Source organism: Equus quagga, chromosome 4 (assembly GCF_021613505.1).
Source record: "Equus quagga isolate Etosha38 chromosome 4, UCLA_HA_Equagga_1.0, whole genome shotgun sequence".
Classification (NCBI taxonomy): Eukaryota; Metazoa; Chordata; class Mammalia; order Perissodactyla; family Equidae; genus Equus; species Equus quagga.
Window position 1 is genome coordinate 122,480,367 of NC_060270.1, and position 22,715 is coordinate 122,503,081.

Sequence of the window (22,715 nt, forward strand, 5' to 3'; positions counted from 1 at the left end):
TCACAAGTGATGGAAAGGCAGAAAACAGGAGCAGAAGAAAGTTTCCAAGAGTTGGAGCACTTTTAGGAAAATGGAGGATAATATGTTCAGTTTTGGATACATTAAATTTGAGGCACCTAGGATATATTCAAGGAGAGCTGTCTTGAAATACTTCAATATGTTGTAGAAATTCTCTTATCTGAAGCCTTCAGAAATGTTTTTTGTCAGTTATTTGATAAAGAGAGGAAGCACATCTTCAGGCTTGTATGCACACTAGGACAGTCTAAGCATCATACATTAACTCACATTATCTTATTATATATTAAGCTCACAAACATTGTGCTATAGGCCTAAGGCCTTTTCTTGGAATATTTGTTTACCCATTGAAATTATTGGTCATCTTTTCTCATATAGTCTACACTCAGAATAAATCATCTATGACTTCCAGACATTAATTGAATGTGTGCTTCATAACAATTCAAAATATTTTTAAAATTATTTATTATCTCCAGTCTTACTCTGTTGCCATACCCGTGCCATAGCTGACATAATTGATTTAGCAATCCACTTTAATTTAGAAGTTTTAAAGCACTAAACTTCATTGTTGTGGGAATAAACTCTATCTCCTTGCACTCATATTTCACCGTTTAACACTGAATTAAATTATGTAATTATAGTAATGAATGCAACATGCACAAAGTGATTTGAGAACAAATATGTCTTATTCTGGAAAGCAAATTATCAACAGCAGTGAAAGTAAGTATAATGGTGTCCTACAGAATAGTCTAATAGTTTCGCATTGTGCCTTGGGATTCAGTTTTATAAGAAATGAAAAATTTAATAACTCTGAGATTGAAACATAGGTCATTTGAAAAACAATCTACTGCATAGGTCTAAAGTTCAAAAAGATATATACTAGAGAAATGTCTTTTGAAATCGTCACCTGATCATTTTAATTAAAGTCTTGGAAGGTTTAAGGTTACCCAAATATATCAATAGATTAAAGAGAAATGTGGATCCTGGGAATAACAGCCAACATTTAAGCTTGAAAAGAGGATAAAGCAACTATGGTGGACACAGAGAATTTTCCATAAAGCTAGAGTATAACCCAAAAGATTAGAGTACCAAGAGACAAGTTTTAAGTAAAAGAACGTGCTAAGAGTTGCCAACGGTGTTAAGTGGTTAAGTAAATAAGAACTATACATTTTTCATTTAATGACCTAAGTTATTGCTGGTGAGTTTTGATACAATAAAGTTAATAGAATGGTGGGCCTAGAAGCCACATTGCACTGAGTTTAAGAGAGAATTGTGGGCAAGAAAGTTTAAGCAAAGCTTTTTAAAATATCTATGAAGAGGAAAAAAAAGATGGAACTCTGGTTGTAAAGACTATAAAAAATAGTTTTCAATTTGATAATGATGTCCAAGGTTACTACAATACATGAAAGTTTGACTAGGCATAAAACTAAGTATTAGTCAACGAATTACTGTGCAACTTATGTTCCTTATATACTAATTTAGAGATTTGAATGTATATTTGGAGCACACTCTGGGCTCAGATCGTACAAAGCAGTTTCATGTGAATTGATGTTATCCAGTTAAAGTGATTTGGCAGGAGGAATTTTCTAGCAAAACAGATATGACATTGTATCTTTTCTTTTAGAACCATCGTACATGACATAGTTGAATGTGAGAAATGTGAGGAAACATCATTATATAAGAAAACCTGGCTAAGGTTAACATACTATACCGTATAAAAAATGATTGTGGGTACTCATAAGTCTAAAAAGGTTTAGTTGAACAATACTAGAAATTACCACAAGCAAAGCTGGGCTTTTTTTAATGGTGTAATCTTTTAACTTTATATGGCATATCTGTTCTTTTACAATTCCTTGTGAATAGAAAGTCAATGCATTGAATATATTTTACTTGATATCATACTCTAAGAATCAAAATATTCCATATCCTTTATCATTTAACATGCTTCCACTGAGATAACATAGTCAAATAAAATCATTCACAATTTTATCAGTTTCATGAACTCAAAACCTTTTTTCATTTTCAACTTTAAATTATATAACCTACTACATTTAATAATTAAATTTAATTTTTTCCTTTACTATTTTATTGACCAATCAAAATAATAAGACCAATTTCTGTGGCAGGAATAATTGCATGTATTGTTTCTTAGAAAACAGAGAAACTGCCCGTGTTCCCCTGTGTCCTTGCTGCTGTTTTGCTTTTTGTTTTAAATTAGTGAACTATAACTTGAGATTTTTATAATTCATAAAGTGACTTATAATTGTTTTGTTTATTAAAAATATTAATTTTAAATAAATTGGGTTGGCTGTGGCATTCAACCCCACATTTTGAACTTTCTAACTCTCTGTGGATTGGTAGCGCGAGGACTGGCTGGAGGGATCTGTCCACACAGATGCTGAAATCAAATAAAAGCAAGCTCATGTTCAGAGTAGGAGGGAAGGTAGAAGACATTCGTTCAGAATTAATCAAGTCATTTCAGTTGCTGATGATACAAAGATATTACATCAAGAAATCTGCTTTTGTGTCAATCAGCCCGGTGAATTAGAATTTAGAAGAATATCCATCTAGATGCCTCTAGAAATATATGCTTTCCTTGCAAAGACCGTGTTCTTGGACACTTCAGAGTGGTTCATCTCAGTGTCCTCTACTTACTAGAGATACATTTATTGCAGCATAGGCAGAAAAGCTGGCAACCTCATTAGAGGTTTTCAAATATCATAGGTCAGGTAATCTAACATTTCCTTAGGATCAGCTCTTGTACCCCGACTGAAGTATATCTATATTGAAAATAAGGGAAAAGAAAAAAAAAGGTAATTAGAATATAGAACAAAAAAAGGAAAAGAATATTGGAATATTTAAAATGAATGTGTAAATATTTTCTAGTACTTGACTATGTTAGGATAAATTAACATCTCTCTTTTAATTATACATTAATTTTCTTTTTTACCTCTTTTGACTATCTTTAGTTCAATTCCATAATGCAATTGCAGATGGCTGAGCTGTCTTGCACACTGGTTAAATCAAAGTCTCTGGGGTAAAGACCAGCGAATTTGGATTTTGTACAAGCTTGACTCCATGATTCCAACCTCTGTGGATCAGGGAATTCTTTTATTTTTATTCATCCTAACATTTGAGGAAAACTGACTACAAAGTCACTCCTAGATGGAGTGTGTGGTTTTAGAATAGAGGGGCATCAGTACCATTTGGGAAGCATTATTCGTGTATGTATGGTCACTACTAAAATATCTCCGTGAATGGTTTTCTTCCATTGTGAACATTTTAACCAAAAGATTCATGAAAATATTCTTCAGAGTTTTCTTTTAGTTTATGAGTAAAGTGCAGAGACTAAAGTGGAACAAGATTTCCTAAACTCTGTAGGGGAAAAAAAGAGTGACAGAGAGATTCATCTTCCTTACAACTTACAGGATAGTATTTAGAAGCACAGTCCTTGGATCCAGATGGCTCCAGAATCAAGCTCTGCTACTTACTGTGGATGAGACTCAGACGAGTTAGTGAAGCTCTCTGAATCTCTCTTTCTTATAAGTAAAATGGAATAATAATACCTACCTCATAGTGTTATTCTGAGGATGAAATAAAGTGCTTAAATAGTGCCAGCATATAGTAAGCACTCAATAGTGGTAGCAATAATTTTCTTTAATATTTCCTGTTTTTGAATGGTTAACCAGAAGCAGAATTTGAAACAAAAATTTTTGTGAAAATCATTTACTGAAAAAGTGCTGTCAGGAGAAACTAGGAAGGTAACAGAGAAAACAGAAAAGGAAATAGAAGCTGAGAAGTATGTTATTTCAAGACAGTTCCATGGAGGGTAAATATAGCCTGATCCCTCAGGAAAACTTGGAAGTGTAAGCTCCCCTTCAGTGTTTGTCTTGATTAGAAGCATAGTGAGCTTTCCCAAGGAAGTTGTCTAGGAGAATTGCTGGTGCAGACCCTTAAAACAGACTCACAGAGAAGCCAGGGGAGTGGCACACACAAAAAGTAAAAGATCCTAAATAAAATGTTTTCAAATAGATTCCAGAATTTTGTAAAGAATTATATACTACATTTAGAAGGGGTTATTTTAGGGACCCAGGGATGTTTTGGTAACAAGAAAAAAATTACATCTGTAGTGCAAAAATGTGCATCTAAATATTTTGTAAAAAGATATTTGACTAAATTCAACATTTATTTCAGAATTTAAAATTTCTTAATAAAACAAATAGCACACTTTGTCATTCCAGGTTTTCTAGCTAAGGAATGCAAATATTTGAAAGAATAATTACAATGATTTCAAATATGTGACTTACATCTAAAAAAAAAAAAGAAGAAATTCCAGTGTCTGCTACACCGGCTTTATTTTCTATTTTTCTTTTATAGTTTACTTGATCAGAGTGATATAGCAAGTTTTGTTTGTTTGTTTTGCTGAGGAAGATTAGCCCTGAGCTGATATCTGTGCCAATCTTCCTCTATTTTATATGTGGGTTGCCACCACAGCGTGGCTAACAAGTGGTGTATGTCTGCAACTGAGATCTGAACCTGTGAACACTGGCCACCAAAGCAGAATGCACTGGACTCAACCACTAGGCCACTTATAGAACACTTTTGTTTCTTCATCTACAAAAGTTTCCAAAATTAGTCTACCTTAGAAAGAGATCATAAGAAAACATTTTTTATAAGGTAGAAGGTGTTAACAGACAATTCTCGATGTGTCTCTCACATTTCTGCATGCTTTATAAGTGCTTTTCATTCTGAATTATTTTTCAATGATGTTTTAATAGTGAACAATCCTGAAGAAGAATGTTAGTTGCTCTCTCTGGAAGAAAGTGTAAGCATGCTTACTGTCCATTATTAAAAGAAAGTCAGGTTTGGGGCTGGCCCCGTGGCCGAGTGGTTAAGTCCTCGCGCTCCGCTGCAGGCGACCCAGTGTTTCGTTGGTTCGAATCCTGGGCGCGGACATGGCACTGCTCATCAAACCACGCTGAGGCGACGTCCCACATGCCACAACTAGAAGGACCCACAACGAAGAATATACAACTACGTACCGGGGGGCTTTGGGGAGAAAAAGGAAAAAATAAAATCTTTAAAAAAAAAAAAAAAAAGAAAGGTTTTCTAAGCTCAGTATTCTTCAACACAACCAACTTCGTGTAGATGTTGTCTGGTTCTTTTTCACAATAACCTGTCGGAATTAGGGCTCAGAGAACCTGCACAAAAATGCTCACACTCAGGCTACTGCTATTGCTGTGAATAAGAAGTTTTGTCCTTCATCTCTAACCTAAGAGTCTCGTGTTTTCTTTCATTATCCATGAAACCGTGGCAGGCCAACTTGTTATCTTTCAAGTAGGTTAAATTTCAGACGCTTCATAGCTCTTGATTGAAAGGATTTTGTGTAAAATTGTTTATATCATTTATTTCAGTTTTACCTCATTCTTGTTTATTTTAGTCTTTTCTCTTTGCTCTCTTCTCCATAAATAAAGTAAAATTAAAATGAAGAAAATACTAAATATTTGAAGAAAAATTATTTCTGTGTCTGAGTACATAGTTTATTCACAAAAGAAAACAACTTAAAAATAATTTTATCTATTGAATATACCTTTCTTCTTTAGTTGTATTTCTATTTTATAGATAACAGACATAAAATTTCCAATGTGTCAAGAAATGTTGGGGCCACAGCAAAGGCATTGATCCACATAGATAAATAAGACCCTAATGTCCACTACTATATCGAGGCTAGTAAGATGTGCCACATTAGGTTGTATACGGGTCCTTGTCTATAACCGTCACTTTGGAAACTTATTGGGGAGACCTCATTCTCAAAACTTCAACAAAAACAATTAAAACAGAGACAGACAGGCAGAAGGAGGAAGGAGCACATAAAAAATGGTGAAAGAAAGGGATAAATCTTTGTAAGTTAGAATTCTCCCAACCAATGAATGAAGACAGGTTACACGTTTGAAAAGGTCTTTTACAGGCCATGGACACACATCAACATGTTTTCTTCATTCATTTTGTAGTGTGGTAGACTACCACCTCATAGTGGGGAAAAACCTGATATGGGAGTGAGTCAGGGACATAATTTTTATTTTCTAGCTATTACGGTAACTAGGAACATTATCTTTAACAAGAAAATCTTCCTGCGACTTAAGGATTTCCCCCTTTATAATCACTAAGCTTAATTAAATGATCCTTAATTACATGAATGACCATATTTTGTAAGGAATTATGCTATTTTTTCTAAATTTTATCTCCATCCATCACTGGGTGTCTTGGTTCTGAAACACTTAGTAAGAAATTATGGTAATTCTCAGAATAGTACTCACTGGAAAATAATTGGTTCAAGTCTTTTAAAAGAGAATATATCATATATCTGGAATAGTAACTGGCATATAATGCATATGACTTTCTGGCACCCTCCGTATTCCAAAGATGGGTTATCATTGATGCTTTATACACTGATTACTTGTACTTAGTAGATATTAACTTATTCTCTGTTTATGATTTTTATGACTTAGAAATTGTAAATATAGAATTTAACGGTGGCTCAGTTCATTGGAAATATAAATATGTTTTCCAAAATTCTAACATTAACTTTGACCTGGAGTAATTTTGTACTCTGACAGTTAGCCTGGGCATAAAGGCATATTGTGAAGGAATGGGAATAGTAGCACTGGTCATAACCATTTAGAAAAAGAAATGTTTGTAAGAAAAGCAATATAGCCTTTGCTCTTTTTAGCTTCAGTTTCATGATGGTCTTAGAAAAATAGAATGGATTTAATAATAGTGTTCTGCTATAAATCTCTGGCACCCCCAACTGAGATACTGCAGAAATAATATGATTGAAAACCAGGTAAAACTGTGTGTCAACAAAAACACTCGTCTTTCTCTGGAGTCAGAAATAGATGAGGAGATTAAAATAAAGAGCATTATAGACATTGTGACTCTACACAGTTGTCAAGGAAGGGGCAAAAATATATTCATTATTGAGCCAGTTTTAAAACAAATTATGGCAATAAGACTATATTTCACATCATGTCAAAATGCTGGATAAAACAAAAATTATTATAGGACATTTCCTAGATGTCTACCCAATAGTCATTTTTTTTTTCAGGTGGCCACTCCTTATCCATGTAACCCCTGCTATAAGAGATAATAAATCTCCCTTATTGTTTGTATTTTATGAATTGAATTTCTATTGTTGGTATGCTTGCATTGAAAGAAATCCTCTTGATAGAGCTAAGTGTCTATATATAGGGAGATGGACATGTTGCAATGAATTAGGTAAAATTAACTGAGGCTCAATAAATTTATGATATTAATATATTTAGCATTCTTACAGTTTAAATTAATCCCCATAATAAATAGTATTAGATCTGTTTGAACATCCCATTTTATTAATGAATAAACCACAGTTAAGAGGTTAAGTAATTTGTCCAAAACTACACTCTAAATAAGTAATAAAGGGTATGGTGTGTGTGTGTGTGTGTGTGTGTACTTAGACTTTAATTTTATGACAGTCAAATATTTACAGAAAAATTGAGCAGGTTGTACAGGGAATTCTCATATATGCCCCTTCTCTATCACACAATTTTCTCTATTATGAACAATTTGCATTACTGCGGTATATTTGTTACAATTAATGAACCAATATTGATATGCTACCATTAACTGAAGTTCATAATTTACAATAAGGTTCATTCTTTGAACTGTACAATTCAATGGATTTCGGCAAATGCGTAATACCATGTATCCACCACTCCACTGTCTACAGAAGAGTTTCACTGCTTTAAAATTCCCATTTCTTTGGGCCAGCTCGGTGGCACAGCAGTTAAGTTCACGCACTCCGCTTTGACAGCCCATGGTTTGCCAGTTTGGATCCCAGGTGCTGACTTACACACCACTTATCAAGCCATGCTGTGGCAGGCATCCCACATATGAAGTAGAGTAAGACGTGCCCGCATGTTAGCTCAGGGCCAATCTTCCTCAAAAAAAAAATCCCATTTTTCTTCTATTGATCTCTTCCTCCCTCCCCCCGAACTGCTGACGATCACTGCTCTTTTCACTTTCTCTAAAGTTTTGCTTTTTGCTTTTTCCAGAATGTCATATAATTGGAATTGTACATTATGTAGCTTTTTAATTCTGGTTTCTTTACAAAGTAATGTGCATTTAAGTTTCATTAGTGTATTTCTATGGCTTGATAGCTCATTCTTTTTACACTCAATGGCACACCATTATATGGATATACCACAATTTGTTTATATATTGAAGAGTATATTGGTTGCTTCTAGGTTTTGTTGATTATGAGTAAAGCTTCTATAAACATTCAGGTGTGGGTTTTTGTGTCAATATAGGTTTTCAACTCAATTGGGTAATGGGTATTTAGGAGTGTGATTGCTAGATTGTATGGTTTGACTATGTTGAGCTTTGTAAAAATCTGCTAAACTTTCTACCAAACTAGCTGTCCTTTTTGTATTTCCACCAGCAGTAAATGAGAGTTTCTGTTTCTCTATATCCTCATCAGCATTTGGTATTATTGGTTTTTAATTTTAGCCATTTGAACAAGTATTTACTGATACCTCATTGTTGTTTTAATTTGCAATTCCTTATTGGCATATGATGTTGAGCATCTTTTCATATGCTCATTTGCCATCTGTACATCTTCTTTGTTAAGGTGTCTGTTCAGAAGTCTGTAAGAGAGTGTTTTAAAGTCAGTTCTATTTGATTGCGAATAATGAAACTATACCCAATAGTACATGAAGAAATTCCCTATAAAGAAGGAAAGTCCCTAAATAATTACAGTATGGAAGATTGTGAGGAAATCTTCAATACTTTCTTTCTGTTTTATAAATTTGTTTTTGATGTTTTTTTTTTTTTTTTTTTTACCAATCAGGAATTTTTCAGGTACAAATGGCAAAAAGACAACTTAATTTAACTAGGTCCGAACAATGTTACTGACATGACTTGGAAGTCCCAGGGCCAAGTTTACTTTGGACTTGACTAGGTAGACTCGGGGCCAAAAATCATAGTTAGGGGTTTTTCTGCTTTCCCAATGAGGTAGGAAGTGGAGCATGATGTTTGATATCCCAAAATTACCATGTATATGCCAACTATCAATTTATTATCTCTCAGCTCCAAATCCAGTCTTTTTTCCCCGTTCTGCAATGATAAACCTGGACTTATTAAGCATTTCTCCTTTGCAGAGAGCAAGATATTAAGTTTTGTCAGTATAGGGTGATATAGGCACAGGACTGGAGAAAAGGGCATTTCTTCCTGGTTCCAGTGTACTTCCATTTTTATTTGTTCTGCTCCTCTCACTGCTGCCAGCGTTGTGTGTTAGGGAGACATCCAGTTGCATTCTGCCCAGCTTTAAGCGTAGAGGATGTATTACCTCAGTGAGCTTACAGCCCTGGCCTTGGCTCAGTGACAATCTCAATGAAGCTGTCCCTCCATCCATACCATACATCCAAACTGTGTGCTACCCAGCCAGCACGTGAGCTCTTGACACTTCTGTTTCTTCCTCGCACCTGCCCTCCAACCTTGGCCTACCTCAGCCTGGAGGAGTGTTTTCTGCTTGCCAGTCTCAGCCATAATTATGAACTATAAATATTACAAATATTATGTAACAATGGGTTACAAACAAACACTGCCTTGGTCTTTAAAAAAATCGAATGTAGGGCTGGCCCGGTGGTGCAGCAGTAAAGTTCGCACGTTCCGCTTCTGAGGCCGGGGGTTCGCCGGTTTGGATCCCGGGTGCAGACATGGCACTGCTTTGCAAGCCATGCTGTGATAGGCGTCCCACATATAAAGTGGAGGAAGATGGGCACGGATGTTAGCTCAGGGTCAACCTTCCTCAGCAAAAAAGAGGAGGATTGGCAGCATATGTTAGCTCAGGGCTAATCTTCCTCAAAAAAAAAAAAAAATCTAATGTTGAAATTCTCTGCCTCAGCTGTCCAAAGAATGATTACTCTGTTTAACACAGGAGGTCTTTCTTCTCCATTTCAGTATTTTGTGGACTAATAGTTTCTGGGTTATTAGTCATATAGCCTTGAAATACTCAAGAATCCAAGATACTGTTCATAAAATATTAGTGTAGGATGTCCTGATATGTATGTCTCCATGGGTGTGGGAAAGAGAAAGTGATGCTTTTTGTCTCCAACCGATAGCCACTCTCCCACTCCTATAGAATGTCTGCTCCAAGATGTTTTCTCGCGGTAATCCAAATTCCAGTAATAATCTTGCCAGGTGGCACAGGGATAATGCAGAATTTCAGTGGCCATTCTGGGAAGTTTTTGGCTTCTGAACTATAATACATCTAACAGAGGCCCTAGAAAAGAAGGGAGGGAAAGCATCAAACAAAAAATGATTGGTATTTTTTGATTATTATGCTGAGACTTAAAAATGAATTCTGAAAGTCTTCTCTCAAAGACTTTCTAATAAAGGCCAAAGGACAGAGACAACTTCCCTTTAAAATCTGAAAGTTGTCCTTCTTGCGCTCCAAATTCCATACCCTACTTTAATTTCACCACCTATTTATACAGCTTACATCCCCTCTCCCACTCTCCTAAATCTGTATAGGAACTACAGTTTCATTCCGGATTTTCTGCAGAATGCTACCATTTTAGTGATTGGCTAAATCACTTTCAAAAGACTTTCACAAAATATTTTGAAGTAGTCCTGACAGCGGGTGTAAAAGAACCACTGTCCTCTGCTTTCTGGACTAAGCCCAGAAACGATGTATTTAATTTAAAAAAATAAGTTAGAATGGGGATTTTCAGACTTAGACAATCTCTAACAAAAGGCCAAATATCTTCAGAGGGCCTTGGAAAACTGAGAAACTATGAACCAAAACAAACTGATGGCTTTTCAGAAAAAAAAAACAGACTCGGAAATACAAACAATATGGAAGGATCATCTTTTAAGAATCAAGGGTCTTCTGGGAAGAGTACTTGCAAATATTGCAAGGAAAAGGGCCTTTGGAAGAGCCAATACCCCATATTAGGATAACAAAAAAACAAAGGTATGATGGCATAAAACCGGTTTTCCCGGAAAAACTCACTGCTTCTCCTTTACTCGCTCGTTACCCACAGAACACTTCTGTACTCTCAATACTACTTCACATCTGCACCAAATGTGTGGGTTTATTCCTACACTGACTGAGTCTCTGACACCAGCTCAGGGTCCTATAATTCAGTTCAGTTGTGACACTAACCAGAGTTAGCGCAGACCCCACAGATTAAGGGCTCTATCTCATGAGACCCTCACCCCCACCACCACATCAGACACCAATTGCAAGTCCAGGTTATTACCTGTGCTTCTGAAAGATTGGTTATAAATCAGAGACTCCCACAACTCTCTCCTTGGGTTCAATTAATTTGCTGCAGCAGCTCATAGGAACTCAGGAAAGTAGGTTACTTACTAGATTACCAGTTTATTATAAAAGATATTTAAGGATATTAATGAACAGCCAGATGAAGAGAGACATAGTGTGAGGTTCAGCACGGTCCTGATCACAAGGAGCTTCTGTCTCCGTGGAGATGGGGTGTACCATCCTTCCAGCATATGGATGTGTTCATCTGCCCAGAAGTTCTCTGAACCCCCAACTGTTGGGGGTTTTGCGGAGGCTTCATCCACCCATGATCAATCATTAAGTCAATCTCCAGCTCCTCTCCGCTTCAAGGAGGATGCGAAGGGCAGCTGAAAGTTTCAAACTTCTGATCATGGCTTGGTCTTTCTCATGACCAGTCCCCATCCTGAAGCTCTCCAGAACCTCACCAAGAGTCACTTCGTTAGAAAAAAGACAGAAGTACCACCTAGGAAACTCCAAGGAATTTAGGAGCTCTGTGTCAGAAACCAGGATCGAAGATCAAATATTAGAATAAAACATGCTCCCAATGCTCTTATCACTCAGGAGATGGCAAAAGTTTCAGGAGCTCTGTGCCAGGAACCAGGAGCAGAGACCAAAATATATTTTTGCCACTATTTCACACCTAGCCAACAATGCTGTTCTAATGGAGAATGTAATGTCCAAGCACTCTCTGTTTTTCTCTTGAATTCCCAAGGAGAACTAAATATAAATATATATGGACAGTGATTATGATTCCTCATAGAAATGATGTCACTATTTTTTCCACAAACGCGGTTACTACACAATAGCAGACTTCTCGGAACACTAAAGCTCCTTGGGTAGTGTGAATTTCTAATAGTCTCAAATCCTTCCACACTTTTCTACTTGTAACTATTACTCTGGGACCACTCTCAGCAGAACACTTCTTCCTTTGCTACGAAACTACTCCAGAAAATGTAATAGGCAGATGTTTTACTTTGTAAATTTAACTGTCAATAAAACAATTTGCAGAAGAATTTATTCGTAGAAGTCTCACAAAATCTGGTTGTCCTTAACAAAATTGTTTAGATATTTGCATGCGTGTCATAAATATGATTTAAGAAGAAATTAAGAGTTTAGTACAGTTCTGAAATCTTTATGGACAAAAAAATTCTACTAAAGTAGATAGAAGACCAGGAATTGAACTTATTTAAGTTCAGGTTGACCCTTGTAAACCATTTCCTAAACTTCCTCAGTATTCTCTAAAGGCTGAATGAAGCTGGAGAAGGTATTAGACCTCTGTGACTAACCCTGGTAGAGAAAGTACTAACCAGACCTTTCATTAGTTCTTGGAGTAGTCCTCTCTTGTCTGTAGAAAAAAATAATAACAAGGTTATAGGAGATCTGATCAAGGTTAGAAAGATCTTAATACCTCACTTTATGGTAGTGTTCAGTCCAAACGGCATACTTGGTTCCACCTTTCCATGGGCTAAGTTCTTCTCTGTGATAGTATTGTGTTTAGCTTGTGTGTGTGTTGTGCGTGAGTGAGTGTGTTCTAATAGGATAAAGAGAATATATACTTATTTGCCTTTACCCAGGAAAACCTATGCTTAGACAGTAATGCCTCAGGCTTTACAGAGGCTCTATCTTATTTCTCTCCACTTCAATGGGGACAATTTTCCTTCTTGATCTTTGTTAATCCAATATGTAGATGGTTGATGCTTTTCTATGTTCTGTTGATTTGGATCTCTCTAAGTCAAACTATCTATCTACCTTTCTATCTACATGAAGAGAGAGAAGTGATTTATGTCAGAGTATACATAGATAGATACATACATACATACATACATACGGATAGATAAGATATAGTCTGTAGTTTTAGAAACTTTATGCTCCTTCCTAGCCAATTAGCTGTTCTGCATAGGTAGATAGGTGAATAAATATATATTCATATATTATATTATATTCATATATTATTTGCCTATACAGAGAAACTAATTGGCTAGGAAGGAACATAAAGTTTCTGAAACTACAGTTTAGGACTACAGTTCATTACCTTGGTAATGATTTGTCAGCTGAAGATGGCACATTAGCTAAGGAGAGATCATTGGCTATTCAAAATTGTCCAAAACCAATAACAAAAAGACAACTAAGGAAGTTTCTAAGATTCCTTGGATATTATAAATAATTTTTATTGTTTAGAATTATATCCAATTTTTCCGAAATGGTAAAATCCTTGTATGATTTGACTAAATACTTTTTATATTTTCCCCACTTAATTCTACTATGCAATGAAGATTGAGACCCTCTACCTTGGAATACAACCAGAAGAGGACGGAAAAATAGAATGGTGATGCTGGAGTTCCTAAAGACAGAATGTCCTACACTTTTTTTTTAAATAAAAAGACAGTTACATCCAGGAGTTAATAGCTGAATGTTTTCTTTTTCTTCCTGTATGACGTGAATCTTTACGTCCGGCTCTTGCCCTCAAATTCAGCAGGTGATTTTCTTGCGTTTAAGAGTTTTGAATCGGAGTATTTTGTGGAATTAACTTTGATGAACTGCAGTTTTCTATAGCAAACATCATCCTGATATTAATCAGATCTATCATTGAGAAAAATCACAATTGATTTTTCAGGATTAGAGTTTCCTCTGGATATTTAAGAAATAGTAAGATGACTATAATTTTACTGCAAACTTTTTTTCCTAAATTATATTGTGTCACTGTAAAGATTTTCTAATTTTTAAAGGTTTTTGCTAGTGATTCTATGTGCAGTATACTAACTATATAATAATAATTAGAAGTAACATCTCCAAGAACATAAAGTGTAGCTGAGTAATTTAACTATAATTTTTCAGATTTATTTTTTGTTACCGTGGCTTTTTTAAGGATGAAAAATATAGAAAAGAAAAAAAATTAAAATTAAGATACATTTTCCACTTAAAATATGAAATAAAATGTTAAAGTCAATTCTTTTCCCTATCGAAACTTACCACTTTGTCAGGAATTTAAGATTATCTTTGATTGTTTTTGCCTATGAAATAGCGCCTATATATCTATATCTGCCCACACAAACACACACATGTACACATATATACAATCTCCACACAAAATGTATTAGTTGATTAATAGTACATTGGACTATAAATGTCTATTCATCTTTAATTTTATAACAAATATATTTTCATACACTGTAGATCAACTATTTTAACAACATTTATATTTTTAAATTTATCAACAAAATTCGCTCATCTTATTCCTTCGTAAACCTTTTAAGTAATTTTATCCCATTCTCTATCCTTAGCTAATTTTTATTTCCTTCTTTCTCTCTCTCTTTTCTTTTATTGGTCATGCTTTCCAAAAAGTAATGTACTTTTCAGTGAAATCTCTGCATCTTTTTACAATCAGCCTTGAGGATCTCTAGCTCCGTCTGTTTTGTCAATTCTTCTATATAATGTAGTTTGTTAGTTTTCCTTATGTATTTATTAGTTTCTTAATATTTAATTTTTCTTGTTTCTTCCTTATAAAATTTAATGAATTTGTTTAAATTATCTCATTTAGTAACAAAAGCACAGCTTTCACATTATCCATAAATTTGAATTTAAGGCACTTTAATATCAAACTTTCATTTGTATTTTTAATTTTGATTTACTCATTCATCTAGTAATTATTTTAGAACAATAATGATCAATTTTTTCACGTATCTTTATCTTTTTATTGTGGTAACGTTGGTTTATAGCATTATATAAATTTCAAGTGTTCATCATTACATTTCGATTTCTGTGTAGATAACATCATGTTCACCACCCAAAGACTAATTACAATTCATCACCAGACACATGTGCCTAATCACCCCTTTTACACCCTTCCCTTCTGGTAAGCACCAATCCAATCTCTGTCTCTGTGTGTTTGTTTGTTGTTTTTATCTTCTACTTATGATTGAGATCATACAGTATTTGACTTTCTCACTCTTACTTATTTCGCTTAGCATAATACCCTTAAGGTCCATCCATGTTGTCACAAATGGCCAGATTTCATCCTTTTTTATGGCTGAGTAGTATCCCATTGTGTATATATACCACATCTTCTTTATCCATTCATCCCTTGATGTTGAAAATCTTTTTATGTGCCTGTTTTCCATCTGTATATCTTCTTTGGAGAAATCTCTGTTCAGATCTTTTGCCTACCTGTTAATTGGGTTTTTAGGTTTTTTGTTGTTGAGATGTATGAGTTCTTTATATATTTTTGGATATCAATCCCTTATCAGATACATGGTTTGTAAATATCTTCTGTCAATTGTTAGGTTGTCTTTTCATTTTGGTGATGGTTTTCTTTTCTGTGCAGAAGATTTTAGTTTGAAGTAGCCCCATTTGTGTATTTTTTCTATTGTTTCTCTTGCCTAGTTAGACATGGTACTTGAAAATATGCTGCTAGAACCACTGTCAAAGAGCATACTTTCTTCTAGAAGTTTCATGGTTTCGGGTCTTACATTCAAGTCTTTAATCCATTTTGAGTAACTTTTTGTGTATGGTAAAAGATAATGGTCTACTTTCATTCTTTTGTGTGTGACTGTTCAGTTTCCCCAACATCATTTATTGAAGAGAATTTCCTTTCTCCATTGTATCCTTTTGGCTCCCTTGTTGAAAATTAGCTGCCCATAGATGTGTGGGATTATTGCTGGGCTCTCGATTCTGTGCCATTGATCTGTGTGCCTGTTTTTGTGCCAGTACTATGTTGTTTGGTTACTATAGCTTTGTAGTACATTTTGAAATCAGGGAGTCTGATACCTCCAGCTTTGTTCTTTTTTTTTTTTTTTTTTTAAAGATTTTATTTTTTCCTTTTTCTCCCCAAAGCCCCCCAGTACATAGTTGTGTATTCTTCGTTGTGGGTCCTTCTAGTTGTGGCATGTGGGACGCTGCCTCAGCGTGGTCTGATGAGCAGTGCCATGTCCGCGCCCAGGATTCGAACCAACGAAACACTGGGCCGCCTGCAGCGGAGCACGCGAACTTAACCACTCGGCCACGGGGCCAGCCCCAGCTTTGTTCTTTTTACTCTGGGTTCTTTGGGCTATTTGGGGTCTTTTGCTGCTCCATATAAATTTTAGGATTCTTTGTTCTATTTAGGTGAAAAATGTTTTTGGAACTTTGATAGGGATTGCATTGAATCTGTAGATTGCTTTAGGAAGTATCAACATTTTAGCTATGTTAATTCTTCCAATCCAAGAGCATGGAATATGTTTCCATTTCTTTGTGTCTTTTCTTTCCTTCAACAATGCTTTCTAGTTTTCAGTGTACAGGTCTTTCACCTCTTTGGTTAAGTTTATTCCTAAGTAACTTCTTCTTTTTATTGCAATTGCAAATGGGATTGTATTCTTAATTTCTTTTTCTGCTACTTCATTGTCAGTGTATAGAAACAACTGATTTTTATATTTTGGTTTTTTATCCTACAAATTCACTATATTTGTTTATTATTTCTGAAAGGTTTTTGCTGGATTCTTTAGGGTATTTTGTATATAAAATCATGTCATCTGCAAATAGTGACAGGTTCACTTCTTCCTTTCCAATTTGGGTCTCTTTTATTTCTTTTTCTTGCCTGATTGCTCTGGCTAGGACTTCTAATACTGTGTTAAATTAGAGTGGTGAAAGTGGGCACCTTGTCTGGTTCCTGTTCATAGAGGGATAGCTTTCAGCTTTTCCCTACTGAGAATGATATTAGCTGTGGCTTTCTTTTATGTGTGCTCTATCATGTTGAGTTAATTTCCTTCTTTACCCATTTTATTCAGGGTTTTTATCATAAATGGATGCTGTACTTTGTCAAATGCTTTCTCTGCATCTACTAAGAAGATCATGTGCTTTTTATTCTTCATTTCATTAATGTGGTATATCACATTGATTGATTTGTGGATGTTGAACCATCCCTGCATCCCAGGAATAAATCATAAGTGATCAAGATGTATGATCTTTTCAATGAATTGTTGTATTTGATTTGCAGGTGTTTTGTTGAGGATTTTTGCACCAATGTTCATCAGTGATATTGGCCTATAATTTTCTTTTTTTATGTTGTCCTTGTCTGGTTTTGATATCAGGGTATTGTTGGCTTTGTAGAATGAGTTAGGAAGCTTCCACTCCTCTTCAATTTTTTTTGAAAAGTTTGAGAAGGATAGGTATTAAGACTTCTTTAAACATTTGGTAGAATCCACCGGGAAGCTGTCTGGTCCAGGACTTTTACATTTTGGAAGGTTTTTGATTACTGTTTCAATCTCGTAACTGGTTGTTGGTCTATTCAAATTCTCTATTTCTTCTTGATTCAGTTATGGAAGGTTGTATAGTTCTAAGTATTTATTCATTTCTTCTAGACTATCCAATTTGTTGGGGCATAGCTTTTCACAGTATTCTCTTATAATCTTTTGTATTTCTGAAGCATCCATTGTAATTTCTCCTCTTTCATTTCTGATTTTATTTATTTGAGCCTTCTATCTTTTTTTCTTGGTGAGTCTAACTAAAGGCTTGTCAATTTTGTTTATATTTTCAAAGAACAAGCTCTTTATTTCATTGTGTTTTTTTTCTAGTCTCTATTTCACTTATTTCTTCTCTGATTTTTATTATTTCCTTCCTTATACTGATTTTGGGCTTTGATGATTCTTCTTTTTCTAGTTCCTTTAGTTGCACCGTTAGATTGTTCATTTGGGATTTTACTTGTGTGTTGAGGTAGGCCTGAATTTCTATAAACTTCCCTCTTAAAACTGCTTTTGTTGGATCTCATAAATTCTGTCATGTTCTATTTTCATTTTCATTTGTCTCCAGGTAATTTTTTATTTCTCCTTTGATTTCTTCATTGACCCAATCGTTGCTCAGCAGCATTTTGTTTAGTCTCCACACATTTGCAGCCTTTCTGATTTTCTTCCTGTATGTTGGTTTCTAGTTTCATACCTTTGTGGTCAGAAAGGATGCTTGATATTATTTCAATCTTCTTAAATTTATTGAGACTTGTTTTGTCGCCTAATATGTGATCTATCCTGGAGAATGTTCCATGTGCATCTGAAAAGAATGTGTGTTCTGTGATGTTTGGATGGAATGTTCTGTATATATCTACTAAGTCCAACTGGTCTAATGTGTCATTTAAGGCCAATGTTTCCTTATTGATCTTCTGTTTGGATGATCTAGTCATTGGTGTAAGTGTAGTGTTACAGTCCTCTATATTATTGTGTTGCTGTCTATTTGTCTTTTCATTTTTGTTAATAATTACTTCATATATTTAGGTGCTCCTATGTTGGGTGCACAGATATTTACAAGTGTTACATCCTTTTGTTGGATTATTCTTTATCGAATATGGGCACTACACTATAATATGTAGTGCCTTTCTTTGTCTCTTGTTACAGTTTTTGTTATAAGTCTATTTTCTCTGATATAAGTATTGCTACCCCTGCTTTCTTTTCATTTCCATTTGCATGAAATATCTTTTTCCATCCCTTCACTTTCAGTTTGTAAGTGTCTTTAGGTCTGAAGTGTGTCCCTTGTATGCACCATATATATGGGTCTTGGTTTTTTATCCAATCAGCTTCCCTATGCCTTTTGATTGGAGCATTTAGTCCATTGACCTTTATAGCAATCTATATTAATCTATATTAAGTTAATGGTCTCTTTAGTTTGACTTCTTGCTAAAAGCTCTACTCTTTTACTCCTCTCATCCACATTTTATGTTTTTGATACCATATCTAACCTCTTTTTTTGTGCATGTGTATCTGTTACCCTCTTATCATGGGAATAGATAATTTTGGTACTTTTGTATTTTGACCTTCATATTAGCTTCATAGATGTTTGATCTGCTACCTTTATTGTATATTTACCTCTACCAGTGATTTTATTGCTTTTTCTTTTTGGTAATTTTCTTATTCCTATTTATGGTCTTATCTTTTCCACTTAAATAGGTCCCCTTAGCATTTCTTGTAAAACTGATTTCTTGGTGATAAACTCCTTTAGTTTTTGCTTGTCTGGGAAACTCTTCATCTCTCCTTCATTCTGACTGATAACCTTGCTGGGTAGAGTATTCTTTTCTGTAGATTTTTTCCTTTCATCACTTTAAATATATGTTGCCACTCCCTTCTAGCTTGTAAGGTTTCTGCTGAGAAGTCAGCTGATAGCTTCATAGGGTTTCATTTGTATGTAACTTGTTGCCTTTCTCTTACAGCTTTTAGGATTCTCTCTTTATCTTTTATTGTTGACATTTTTATTATAATCTATCTTGGTGTGGGCCTCTTTGGATTTATCTTGTTGGATGCTCTCTGTTTTTCCTATATTTGGATGTCTGTTTCCTTCCTTAGGTTAGGAAAGTTTTAAGCTATTATTTCTTCAAATAGATTCTCCACCCCTTTGTCTCTCTCTTCTCCTTCTGGCACACCTGTAACACTGATGTTAGTGCACTGGATGTTGTCCCAGAGGACCCTTAGAATGTCTTTGTTCTTTTTAATTCTTTTTTCTTTTATCTGTTCGGCTTGGGTGATTTCCTCTAGACTTTTGTCCAGCTCTCTGATCCATTCTTCCATATCATCTTCTCTGGTATTGAGTCCCTCTAGTGAGTTTTTCATTTCTAGTATTATATTCTCCACTTCCGATTGGTTCTTTTTTTTTCTCTTTGTGGAAGATTAGCCCTGAGCTAACTACAACCAATCCTCCTCTTTTTGATGAGGAAGACTAGCCCTGAGCTAACATCCATGCCCATCTTCCTCTACTCTTTACGTGGGACACCTACCACAGCATGGCATTTGCCAAGCCGTGCCATGTCCACACCTGGGATCCAAACCAGTGAACCCTGGGCCACAGAGAAGCGGAATGTGCAAACTTAACCACTGTGCCACTGGGCTGGCCCCTGATTGGTTCTATTTTATATTTTCCAATTCTCTGTTGATGTTCTCGCTGAGTTCATCCTTTCTTCTCCCAAGATCAGTGAGCATCATTTTGATTCCTTGTTTGAACTCTGTCAGGTAGATAGTTTATTTCTTTTTCATTTAGTGGTTTTCTGGGGTTTTGTCCTGTTTTCTTACTTGAAACATATTCCTTTGTCTCCTCATTTTTCCTTTTTCTCTGTGCTTATATCTATGTATCAGGTAGGTCAGCTATGTCTCCCCATCTTTGAGAAGTGGCCTTAAGTAAGAGATGGCTTATGAGGCCCAGCAGTGTGCTTCTCTCTCATCACCAGTTCCAAATGTTCCAGGAGGGTCCCCTGTGTGGGTTATGTGTGTTCTTCTGTTATGGTAGGGTTGCTCTTACTGCAGGTGCCTGGGGAGACTAGGTGGTCCCCTGGCCAGCTGGTTGTCATGTTCAGTGGTGTGTGGCTTCCGTGGAGGCTTCTGTTGCTTTATTGGATGTGGCTAGCCCCAGCACAGTTGGCTGCAATGTCTAACAGCACATTCCTATTGAAGTTTTTCTGTTAAGTGAGTAGACTTCCAGCATCACTGGCTGCTAGGCTCAGGGGCTTGCAATTGCTGTAGGTCTCTGGACTGCAAGCCTGTTGTTAGCTCCCTGAGGATTGTAGCTGAGTGGGGCTGACCCCAGGCATGGGACCACTCAATTGTTTCAGGCTTTGGAAGGTGGGGCTGTTTGAGAAGCACAATCTGCTGCAGTTGACAGTTCCCACTGTCCACAGGGCCACACACCCTCTCAACACAGTCCTTCCCCATGCATGCAGCCTGACCCGTTGATGTAGATTCAGTCACCCCACTACAGAGGCCCCACACACTCCATCAATGCAGGCCCATCCTTTGTGTACACCCTGTCCCAAAGAAGTAGACTCACTTTCTGGGTTGCAGAGGATCCAGGCACTCAGCCTATGCCAGCCTACATGTTGCCCAAGGGCTTGCTGTTGGGTAGGACAAATCCCTAGGGTGGGCTTCTTGCCCTGGCTGAGCTGGATTAAATCAATGCTCTAGTGAGTGGGGCAGACCCCTGAGCTAACAGGCAGGGAAGAACTCCAATGGCATCTGCAGCATGTGTGTCAGCATGCCTGGACTAGATCAGAATACTGGCTGCTGCCAATGTCTCAGTCCCGGAGAGGTCTCACCTCTCACCCAGATGCATCCAGAGCCTATCAGGTGAGTCTATTTTCACCAAAGGACTGTGCACCTTTCTTTTTGGTGATTTTAGGTTGCTTTCCAAAAATGGGTGAATTTGTGCATGGGCCCTTGAAGAGCAGGCCCCTTTAAGAGCCCTTGCTTTGTCCCTTATGTCTTATAGCTTTTCTGGGGGTATTCCTCATTGTAGTTAATAGCCAGCAAAGCCAGGTATTATGACAGTGATCTTGGTTGTGCTGAGTCCAAAAGCTGCTTATTGTTGTAGCACTCCCCTAATCAGATCCCCTATTCCTCCAGGGAAGGCTTCATACCTTAAATTTGTTCCTGGCCAATAGTGAAATTTTGTGGCTAGAAGGTGGCTTTTTTCTCTCCAGAAAGGAATTTCTGCCTCTTCCGCCTCAGTCAATACTGTCCCTTTTTTGGGGGGTTCTTTTTATCTAGTTTTTATTTCTCTTTCAGGGGTAATTGTTCCAAGAGTAGTTGTAAATTGGTTGTGTCTGTGGGAAGAGATGAGTTCAGAGTCTGCCTACACCACCATCTTGACACCGTCTCCATATATCTTTAAATCAAACTTCACCTCCAGTTTTATTACATTTTGATCAGAATGTGCTCTGCAAGATGTCTATTTGGAACCTACTAAATGTGTCTTTGTTACAGTGTATTATCTTTAAACTATAGATCAAATATTGAATTCAAGACCTTATAAACAGCTAATCAATTCCTAAAGCTATGATGCACTCCCTCCCAGGCCAAGTCAGACAAAAAAAAAATGTTGCAAAGATGCAGTAAACAAAATGTGGAGCTCATCACTCACCTTTTACAGTTCTTTATGTTGGCCTACCAGAACTTTTCATGTAAATATTGTAAATGTCAGAGATAGGAAGTAATGTTTTATAAACATTTGATCATCTTTGTGGTTGAATGTTTTCAGAAATCAGGTTGTACCTCTAAAGAAATAACTTATTTCTGATTATGGCTGAAATGTTAACATTTTCCCTCTTTGAAATAAACTTCATCAGAGAGGGACTTATCGCTAATACCAATATTATGTATTCTATGTGCTTTTTTTTTCTTCATGGATAAAAGTAGTGATAATTAAGTTTAAGTTGTTCATCACATCCCTTTATGTGCATAGCTTCTCAAGCACCCCATTATTGGTTAACCGCTTAATGCTGGAGGATGGGAATTCCTGACACCAAGTTACATCTCATTAGCATGAACAGCTGTAGCCTGAAATAGAAGGCACCATAGGGACTAATTACCTGAAAAGATTTAAATAGCAAACACCTACCAGAATCTTTTTCACAGGAAGCAAA